Source organism: Pinus tabuliformis, chromosome X (assembly GCF_031772625.1).
Source record: "Pinus tabuliformis cultivar Carrire ecotype Pingquan chromosome X, CPIR1, whole genome shotgun sequence".
NCBI classification, from domain to species: domain Eukaryota; kingdom Viridiplantae; phylum Streptophyta; class Pinopsida; order Pinales; family Pinaceae; genus Pinus; species Pinus tabuliformis.
The window spans coordinates 577,522,099-577,534,293 of record NC_142308.1 but is presented as its reverse complement, the minus strand read 5'-3'; positions in this window follow the sequence as shown (position 1 = coordinate 577,534,293).

The following is a 12,195-nucleotide window of genomic DNA, read 5'->3' as shown; positions in this document are numbered from 1 at the left end:
TAGACTACATGGGTGGAAGAATGTGGAATACTTTGAGGAGAGTTGGGTTTATCTACTCAACCTAGTTGTTTCAAGAGGAAAAGTCTTCAACTAGGTTGATATCCTCTCCCATGAACTGCAACTCAATATACGGCATGCCAAGAAAACTTTACAATCCAAACAAGTACCAAAGTTCTCTATGTTTTCTTATCAGTTGGATGGAATCTGCACCTGTTATGAGTTCACGGGAATGAAATGGAATTGAACTCCTCATGAGAAGTTACCTTTCTACTTCCATTGCAGACTATTATCAAAAGTCAGTTTTTGAGGAGTATATGTGAAGTTGGTTGAGCAATTCTTTGCTGTGTTGTATAAGATGATCTTTGAGATAGAACCTCCTTGCATGATAGATCAGGTGAATGAGGCACTCTATGAGATTTTAGATTGGTTCGCTTCACCACATGGAACATACATAAGAGTATTCAGGTGCTAGACCGCTCCTCACGTTATGTCGAGGTATGTGACCAATAAGGTTGTCTTGCAGGAGGTTTCCTATCGGTGGAACAATGGTCTGTTTGCAAAGATCCAAAGGGGGGAGAAGTCTCCTTGGCCCCCTTTTCCCTCATGGATTGGACTTTATGAGCTTAAGAGCCTTAAGGCGGCTAAAGTTGAAATTGAACAACTCAGACGTCTTCATTTTAGAGCAATGAACTTTCATAGATATGATTCCAAGAATTTTTGTTGGCAACATTGTATTAAAATACAATATACCTAGCCATATGTACCTATGACTATTCCAGAAGATGAAAAGATCATGAACTGGTATAATGCACTAAGGAAGAATTAACCAGGAGATGATGCAGGAACCTCCCATGTTACTTGGGTACCATATGTACAAATGTATGAGATTTATCATGAAGTAACTTACCAAGTGGACATTGTATCACCCAGAAAGAGGCTAAAGCATGATCTAGTGGTAGAAATAAGTAGAAACTTCAAGGATGATCCAATGTACAAAGGTGCAATTGAGGTATAGCAACAAAGGAAACAAAGGGAGGAAGAGAAGAGAAGGTTAGAAGAAGAGAAGAAGCTAGAACAAGAATGAAAAATAGAAGAGGAGCACTTACAAAAAGCGGAAGAAGAAGAAGAAAAGAAGAAGCAAGATGACTTGCTGATGAAGAGAAAAGCAAAGGAGCTACAAAGAAAACAACAAGAACTTTTACAATAGCAGAAAGAAGAAGAGCATAGGAAGAGGAACAACATAAGAGGTCAGAGGAAGAAGAAATGAAGAATAGATAGGAGGAAGAAGCCACACAGAGAATAGAAGAAAAACGAACGACCCGTGAAATGGAAGTAGAACTGGAGGAGGAGGATGACATTGAATCAATTAAAGATGAACCCAATACTCAGCAAGAACCCCCTCTCACTGGTGGCCATCTCCCATTCAACTAAAATGGAGTTATTCCTCCACTTGACGACACGGTTATGGATGTATTCAACTTTACCTTCGACTAATTGAAGAAGAGGATTGTACAAGAAAGGCGAAGGTACTTTCCCAATGATCTTGTTCATCCAATCTTTATAACCACATAAAAGGTGATAGCATCTAATACCAGGATGAATTCCCGATGAGTCATTGCAGCGAATGTGGCTTTTGCGATAGCAGTACAAGATAATACATAGTATCTAGCTGCCGCAAAACAATAGGTTGATCATATTTCCACAAAGAATTGAGGGTTGTATTTTACTAGTATCAACACGATGGAGTTGCGGTTAACCATATTGATGAACTACAGCTAATGGAAGACACCATGAAGCAACTATACAATGAAACAATTCTCTTGCATGAAGTGATGGCACCCCTAGTAGAAATTCAAAAAAGATCTCAAGAGATCTTGAAGGTTCTGAAGGTTACAAGCAAAGATGTATATTTGACGCAGGATTTGGGCGTCAAGTATCTCAATTTTCTTGAGTGATTGGTAAAGAAAGACGGATTGGCAGTTGAGGTGGATAGAGCACAACTAAGACAACGTACTGAGAACTACACCCACCTTAGTGAACAAGCGATCAACACCATAACTCCTTATGTTTGATTGCATAGTTGTTTAGAGTCCCCGACACAGAAACATAAAATACCTTATGTGGGTTCACTTGGATAAATAAGGGGTAAGGATATCATCATGCAAGAGATAAAATCTTTTATTGAACAAATCATGCAAGCAATGGATCAAGAAGGCTTGGAGGTCACTAAGAATGTTATTCTACCGTATGCAATTGGGCAAGCCAAAGTTCACATGAAGTTATCCTGGTTGTGGAGTAGTGTATAGTCAAACTCCAAATCCATATTGTCAAATGCATTAGAGGTGAAGATCTGATATGTTGTAGATTTTCAAATTAGAGTTAAAGTTGTGACAACAAAATTCAAAGCATGGCACTCCTACATTACAAATGAACTCCATTCTCAATCCATTGATTTGTCTTTTCCTCCTATATGAGGAATGTTTTGTCTTATTATAGTTTTGTCTTATATAGCCACCATTTTGATGTAATTTGTCTTTTATGAATAAGAAGTTCAATGTAAAATAAGTCCAAGAGACACATGTGGAATATGAAGAGTCACATAGAAGTCCATAGGTTGTAGAAGTCAAAGAGTCATGAGGAAGCTCAAAGGTCATTATCATTTTTTATAAATAAGCCCTCATAACTCAAACAAAGGGCTTGGAATTTTAGAGATTTGGCCTTGGCTTCTCTAGTGATGCATAAAGGAGAAGATCATTCTTTTGGAGAAGCAAGTTGTAGCTTCATGTTCCACTATTGGAGCTAGTGTTTCATCAATGTAATAGTGTACTTGGATCTTTCATTAATTATCAAAAGCTCTTGGATCCAACACTCTTTAATGCATGTATTCTAATTGTTGTAAGATTGTTCTTTAGATGTTTGTGGTATATGTTATGTTATGCATACTAAAGAGAATGAACTATTTCGCTGTTTTAGCTATGAATCTTGTTGAATGGGTGTTTTCATGTGTTTATATGATCGTTTTAATCTTGTGAACTAATTTGTAGGTTAATTGACGATTCTTTCTCATTTCTCTCCCATGTTTGTCTTAGGATAATACTAATACTTTTCTATTAGAGTCTCATCTCTTGTTTCCTTGTCATGAAAGCTTCCCTTTACACTCTACATTTGGTGGCTCACAAAGCTTACACACTTGCTACCCAAAAGTTATTTGCATGATCTCTTGTGTGTTTTGAAGCTAAGGCATCCCTCTAATATCACTTGCAATGGTGGTCATAGCTTATATCCAAATAGGGATCCTACACTAAACAGATAGTGTGAGGTCTAATTGGGACTTCACATCGGGGAAACCCCCTGTACATTGGCAGAATCCAACAACGTCAACAGGGGGCGCCTCCTTTTACAATGAATACAACGTACAAACAATATTTGATGATCCTACAACTGGATCTCCTCTCTCTCTCTCTCTCTCGATCTCGATATATATATATATATATCTGTGTGTGTGTATGTGTGTGTGTGAATGAGACAAAGGGTACAATTATAATAAAATGGAACCATGAAAGGTTCTATCCTACATAACAGTATAATAATAGAAATGTAATCACTCAGTATATAGGGCCTAATAAGTTGTTTTATAGTTAACATGGAGCTTATATAGTGATTAATGTGCATTTGGATATATTATAAAGATTTATGCATGGTGATATCGTTGGAAACCTTAGGGAAACAATCAAACAACTGTTTGTTTTGATTGCATACCATGTTTTTGCAACAAAATATGGTTCATATCATGTTTTTGCAACAAAATATGAATGACTGTTGAGTCTAAGATATGAAGAAAATTTGATTTAGGCATTTTTGTGCTATTCCCTCATGTTTTGGGCTTTGTCTTAACCATGGTTGTTTCTTTGTTAACTTCATAGATAATTTTATAAATGACTCTATATATACTAGCATATGTATTAGATTAGTTTAAAAAAATTCTCATCATGCTTTGATCTATAGCCTTACTTCGTTGATGGAAATGTTGTAGTTACACAAAATACAAAAATTGTCTATATAATTAAATAATCAATGTTGAAATATAAAATTTCTTATACATGCAATTTTTTATGAATAAAAAAACACACTTCTTAGATTAGTTATAACACTTATAATCAAGTCTAAGAAATAATAGTATTCTTGGAGAGTTTCCTATTGAGTTCATAGGCTTGCGAGCCTTGAATAAGAGGGTTGTGAGTTTATGGCATCATAAGAGTCAACAATATCACATGTTCAAGTTCCAATTAAATAATAAATGTCATAGTAATATGGTAAGCATGTCGAAGTATACTCACCCATAGCACTTTCATCATCATTAACAAATTCATGGAAGGAGCTTGCTATGTAATTTATTACTTCTCCACTTATCCTTAAACACTTAACAATGATTTTAGTGAATCATTGCAAGTAAGCGTAAAGAATAATTAACCCTATGACTATAAAAATGCCAAAGCAACTACAAATATATTGAAGACATGTAGGTTGATGATCACCTTACGTTAATTATGTGGGCAATGAAGGGGCCAAGGATTGTATAAAACTAGTTCACAATGACATAACGCATGGAGAATGTTCACACTTGATCTTCAAAGACTATAGTGTCCTAAGGCATATTGGTGTTGAAATTAATTAGACATTGGTTTAGACCTTTGTGGAGTGGAACACGAATGAGCTTGAGAGGCTTCTAGTTAAGATAACTCTATATATTCTCAATGTGAATGATGAACATGGTGGCGAGAGCTCATGGATAAGACAAGAGGGTCACTTGTGCTTAACAACATTAAGATTATCTATTCATAATTTTCCTCACATATGCATGCATGACAAAAGTAAGAATGGACAAGTGTGACTAATTCTTTTGTTAAGGAAATATTTGACATTAAACATTAATGAATCTTAAATGACAATTTAAGTATAAAATAATGCTATCAGAAATTATATCACGGGTCATAAAATAAAAAATCAAATATATCATCCAATCATATTATAAAAAAACAATTAATAAATAATATAAAATATAATACTTTTACAAAACTTTAATTATAACACATGTAAACTTCATTCAAAATCAACAATAAATTGAATACAACATACACTACCTTGAACTAACTAACCTTGAACCTTGAGTAAAAGAAAGGAAATAAGTAAAAACCTTTACCAACTAAAACAATCCAAAACCTTGTACCAACTAAAACAATCTACCCAAATAGATTCATGAGTCACTCAAACACCCAAATAAAACCTTATACTATGATAGAGGTCTTGTCCAAAGTGGTAAGATGATTTGAAATAGAGGTGGGACCTTAATGCAAAATCTCATCATTAAATAGATGGTGGTATGATGATCTGAAATAGAGGTGGGGCCTTGATGCAAAATCTCATGATTAAATAGATGGTGTGGTATGATGAAAGCTAGACAAAGACGTTATTCCAAATTTTCTCCAAAGGTAGAGAATAATGATATTTTGGTGTCTAATCATACTTAAAGAAAGCTCTTTTATGTGATGGTAGCTTTAATATGAGTGTAATGATTGAACTTGAGTTAAGATATTCTCATTGGGCTCGTATTTTTAAATATATTTTAAAAAATGTAACAATAATGACAATATGCTTTACCATAATAAAAACTTTAGATGTGATATAAGCTTTACCATACTGCAATGAGGTAGCATTTCATGACATGGGCTTATTTGGTGTCATCATGCTTTAAAAAAAAAAAAAAACTCTTCTATGTGATGGTAGCTTTAATCTGATTGTGATGATAGAACTTCGGTCAAATATTCTCATTGGGCTCGTATTTTTAAATATATTTTCTCCAACGAATATGCTTTTCATAAAACTCGGGGCTCTCATGAATATGCCTAATTTGGTTGTGTTTTTTTTAATATGAAAACAAGAAATTCTACGTTGTATTGGAGATGCTTAAGGTTTAGGTCGTGAGGGGTATTGTCTAACTTATCTGGTTTATTTAGAGTTGTTTTGGTTGGTTGGAAAATGGTTTATGGTATGATATTGAGGAGAAGTTTATTGTTTATTTTTTATTATCAGGATTATTTAACCTAATAAAATTTTTATATGAGATATAAGTTTCACTGTATTGCAATGAGATAGTATATTATGATATTCGTTTATTTAGTTAATAATATTTTTATTATGTTTGTAATGTTATTAATTTTTTATAAGACGATTGAGTGGTTGGTATAATGAGATGTTATTCTCTCTATCCGGTTTCAAATTTCACGAGGAACATTTTTGGCCCGTTGTTATAGGGCTCTTTCAAATCTCAGAAGGGACATCTTTGGCCTGATGTGATAGGGCTCAAAGAGTAGGCTCTCCCACCCTCGTAGATTCGACTCTTGCTAAGTCATAAATTCCTGATATATCTAACTTATAGACGGTTGGATATACTCTATGTGTTGTAATGGTATCCGCTTGATTTGATGTTAAACTTCACTCAAATCATGTCAACAAATTACCAATTCAAAATAAAAATAAAAATAAAGAAAGAGAGAGAGTTTATGATTTTTTTATAATAATTATTTTTAAATTTAAAATAAAATAAAATTATGATTCCATAACAATCATCAAAATATTTTAAATTATTCATAATAATTGTGAATAAGTTTAAAGTTTTAATAAATATATATTTATTATTATATTGTATTTAATTCTTAGAAGCTCCGACCCTTCATTGTTCAAACCTCGTCATTTATTAAAGATTCCTTTGATTTCATCAATAAGACCAAACACCTTCAACTTGTTGATCACAATATCCTTGCTAGTTTTGATGTTGTCTCCCTCTTTACTAAAATCCCCACCCATGAAGCCTTTGACATCATTTCTAACCTGGTTGACTCTGAAACCCTTAACCTTATCAAAGTTTGTCTTTCCTCCACCTTCTTTTCCTATAAAGGTGTTTGCTATGAACAAAATGAAGGAATTGTTATGGGCTCATCCCTCTCCCCGGTGGTTGCCAACATTTTTATGGAATCTTTCGAGTCTCGTGCCTTGGACAACTTTCATTTAAAACCTAAATGTTGGAAATGATTCATGGATGACACCTTTGTTGTTTGGCCCCACAACGTCCCCGCTTTACATTCATTTCTAGACCACCTTAACCACATCTCTCCCCATATTCAATTCACCATGGAAATGGAAGTTGACAACTCACTTCCGTTTCTTGACGTCCTCGTCTCCAAACGTCCTAACGACTCACTATCCTTTTAGATTTACCAAAAAAAGATCCATACTAATAGATACCTACATGCCCTCCCATCACCACTTTGTTGAGAAAGCAATAGTCTTTAAGACTCTAGTGACTCGAGCCATTCAGATATATGACCCCCAACACTTTGACATAGAACGCCTTCTTCTAACCAAAGCCCTCCAATCCAATGGTTATTCCTCCTCCCAGATTAAGAAATCTTTCCATTCTACCCTCCATCCTAAACCCAAAGCTAATCCTTCATCTCCCCCCTTTTCCAAAGTAACCCTTCCTTATGTCCAAGGTGTTACTGACCAGATTTCTAGAATCTTGTGAAAGAAAAACATCCAAACCTCCTTCAAACCCCAAACCTCAAACCAACCTCATGCAACTCTTTAGGTCTCCCAAAGACAAATTTGATCCCATGCTTGGCCCTGGTGTCTATGAGATTCCTTGCTCCTGTGGCAAGTCTTACATAGGCCAAACAGGTAGATCATTCAAAGCCTGTCTTAAGGAGCACATGGCTATCAACATCCTTAATCAGATCTCAAAATCAACCACTGCTTAACACCCTCACAACACCAAGCATCTCATTTGTTTTGACAAAGTTAAAATCCTTGCCTCTGCTCCCTTTCACACCACTTGTCTAATCAGGGAAGCCCTTGAAATCGAAAAGAACCCTAAGAATTTTAATCGAGAGGATGGTTTTAAAGCTTAGTCAATCTTGGCATCCCACCATCCACTTTATTGTCTTTAACAATATAAGGTCTTATTCACTTCGATTTTAATAACATTGGTTTTCTTTTATATTAATTTTTCAATTCTTGGGATTAATTATATTAATCAATTATTATTTTAACTTCATATTCCACAAATTTAAGTCTTAATAATAATATTTTAATCATTATATATTTTGATTATTTACCAATAACTTTAATATTAATACAATGATAATATAAATAATTTAATCATTATATTATAATATTAATTACTTACCAACTCACTTTAATATTAGTATTAATATAATAATAATATACATATTTTAATTATTATATTTTTACTCTAATTATATTATTAATTTCTAATATTTATAATACTAATGGGTTTAATATTAATACAATAATCATTATTCATTTGTTGATGCGTTTCGAACCAACAAGTGTGGTTTATCATTGTTGGTTCGAAATGCGTTGACAAATGAATTATGATGTGATTTTCACCGAAAGCTCTTCTTAATAAACTTGATATGGATCACAGAAGCCTAAATTCAACAGTAATCATTCTCATAAATTTAATATTATTTTATAACAATAATATGTTTTTTCAATTAATCAATAGTTATTTAATTATCTTTATTAATAATTCTTCTTATTTAATTAATAATTTATTGTTTCCCTTTTATTGATGATGATGATGATGGTTAACGTCCACTGAGACCAAACTTTGGTCTATTGGACTTAAAGAAACGAATTATTTAGTTTGATTTAAGATTTTATTCCTATGCTCAAAAAGCTTGGAGAGAAGCCTCCCGAGCTCATTGTAATTTTGACAACGTAAAAGGCTAGGAAGGTCAGTATTGCAACAAAGATTTTGAAACTAAGATCTAATGTGGTTGTACGCGGGGCACTCTAAGAGGAAGTGATTTTCATCCTCGATGTTTGTATTTTCACAAAGATGGCATAACCTATCCATCCATGGTGTTTTAGGAACTGCCCAACGACCCGTTTCACTATGGAGCTCATGAGAGTTCGTTCTAATCTTGGCTATATTAATTTTCTTCTTTGAGCTAATTAAAACAGAGAGATACTTATTGAATTGAGGCTTCTGTGATCCATATCAATTATAAAAAGAGTTTCGGCGAAAATCACATGAAGAAAACAATTGTCGACGCGTTTTGAACCAACCAGTGTGGTTCATCGTCAGGACAAGTTGAAGAAACAGATCCAGCTTAGCATGTTAAATAGTCTGAGCAGAGCCTCCAACGGTTAACTTGACCAACGGCTAATTTTGACTTTAGGACCATGGTCAAGGAAATTAGTTATATTAGGTAACCAATCCCTTAAAATTTATAAAAAAATATATAAATATATATAAAATAATTTTAATTAGTTTTAATAGTTAGTTAATAAGTATTATTTAATAAATAAAAATTATAATCAAATGGAAAGTAGTTATATAAAGGACTTATGTCTAGATTAAATGTATATATAAATATATATTAAAGGGTTGTTATGATAAAAGTTAGTTAGTATTAATAAATATATTAGAACGAAAAATTAAATTAAGTTAACTTAAAAAAATAAATAATAAATATAATATAATATAATTAATTAATTAATTAAAAAAAATAAATAATAAATAAAAATGAGTAGATAACGAGAAAATAATATTAAAAGATAATAAAAATAAAAATATTAAAATATAAACAATGTGGGGTTGATGACCTCGTTATAATATCTTAATTTTCTTTTAGTTGTTAAATCTTTCTCACATCACATTTTTCTTTGAACTTAGAAGTAACAATATTTTTAATGTTATTAATGTTTTGCAATGCAACATTCTCGTCCATCTCCCAATGGTTTAACTAGGCCCTGGTGTCTTTATACCAACCTCAGTTGAGCCTTAGGTGGTTTTGGCTGGAATTTAAAGCTAGCTTAGGAAGTCTATGGTCTCCTATATTATTTAATTATTTTCATTAATAATTTTTCATGGTTAGTTAATAATTTATTTTATAGCTTAATTTAAAATTAATAATTATAAATCTGATCAATTATATAATTTTTTAATAAATTAACCATCATCAATTTTTATTTTTGATTAGGACTTAATATTTTTATTATTAGTTTTAGTAATATATTAATATTTAATTAGGTATTAATGCTTTAATAGTTTATTGTTTATAATTTGATTTTTAACAATTTATTATTGTTTATTTTTTAACTTATATCTTAATTAAAATTTCATTTTAATAATAATAAATAAATTTTAATGTCTAATCTCTAACTCTTTTTTTTTTCTTCTTCTGCCCCACTGCTTTTAAATGGATTTGTCTTTTTTTTTTTTTTTTATCTTTGCTCCTACTTCTTGTGAAAAATTCACCTGAAAAATCAAACATTTCAAAATTATTAACACAACTTTTTCCAATAACTTAATTTATTATATATTACAATTATAAATATTTACATTTAAATATATATATATATATATATATATATAATACTTTCTTATTTAAAATCATTGTCTATATAATGTAGACATTGAAGTAACATATTGTCTATAGGTATTATTAATATCACTTTAGCAAGCCCCACTACACACACTTGAATATATTGAAGCTTCATCATGAAGTATTGTCACACAAGCTTGGTGGCAGTATTGGCTTGCAACTCAAGAAAATGCATATGTTATGTTACATTGTGATGTCAAATGACACCATCATAACTTTCAGCGTTGGTTCTCCCAAGTGAGACAGCAACATCGCATCCGAAATTAATAAATATTCAGTTAGAATGGACAAGTAAGAATTTGGCGCTAATAACAATGAATGTAAAATTAAAAACCGCATTTAATAATAAATATAAAAAAAATTGTATTTATATAATAAAGTGGATATATATAGAGTTGTGTTTATTATTTGTGAAATTAGTCGGTGATCTAAGAACTTGTATCTTAAGAATATTAAAATTATTAAAAAAAATTAGAATCAAATGAGAGTTAAGTTACATCAATCTTTAATCATATTTAAATAATTAAAATCAATGGGAATCACATCAAAGTTATTTTACATCAATCTTTAATTATATTTTGAATTTTTTTAATGTTTCTTTCCAATTATCTTAAATTTTAAACTTTCTCGTTACACCAACTAAATTTAACATCAATAAAATAAGAATTAAATTATAATAGTTTTTTATTAAAAGAAAGTCATTATAAAAACTCATAACTTGTTTTATTAATTATAATAAATTTATTAGTTTTTAGTATTAGTTTGTTTATTAAAAAGTCTTGGATTAATTTTTTTTTACATTTTTAGGGTTATGGTTAGATTTATTATGGATTAATTTTCTTGATACTCTAGGTTTTGTGATTTAATTAATATAAAATAATTTTTCCAAATAAATTTACTTAATACAATTATTCTAAATAATCAATAATCTATAAAATATAAATTACAATCATTTTTTAATAAACTTATTATTAAAAAAATAAAATAAAAAATTTATATTAAAAAAACTCTTAAAAAAATAAAATAAAAAATTTATATTAAAAAAACTCTAAATTACCCTATATATAGGGTAATGACACTTATTCACTTATATATATAGGGTAATGACACTTATGCACTTGTATATATGGTTGGTAATGACACACATATATATATGTGGTTGGTAATGACACTTATTCAGAGTGAAAGTGGTAGCCATGTAAATAAAAAAGTTATATTAAAAAAACTCTAAATTACCCTATATATATATAGGGTAATGACACTTATTCACTTATGGTAGCCATGTAAATAAAAAATTTATATTAAAAAAACTCTAAATTACCCCTATATAGGGTAATGACACTTATTCACTTATATATATATATATATAGGGTAATGACACTTATGCACTTGTATATATGGTTGGTAATGACACATATATATATATGTGGTTGGTAATGACACTTATTCACAGAGTGAAAGTGGTAGCCATGTTAGATTCTTTGAACTGCACCTTCAACTAACCCTGTCATGATCACAACTACCTTCATTGCAAAGGGCTAAATTTTTATGGCAAGATCCACCCGAGATATGAGGTAAGAAGCTCTTTTCCATACTCATAGATAAGGTCAATTAAGCCAGCTCTCATATGAACAAGAACACAACAGGGGATTAATAAGGAGAAAAAGATTCAAGGTATCCTACCTGACACAGTAAGGTTAGATGCCTCAAAACAAAACCAGGT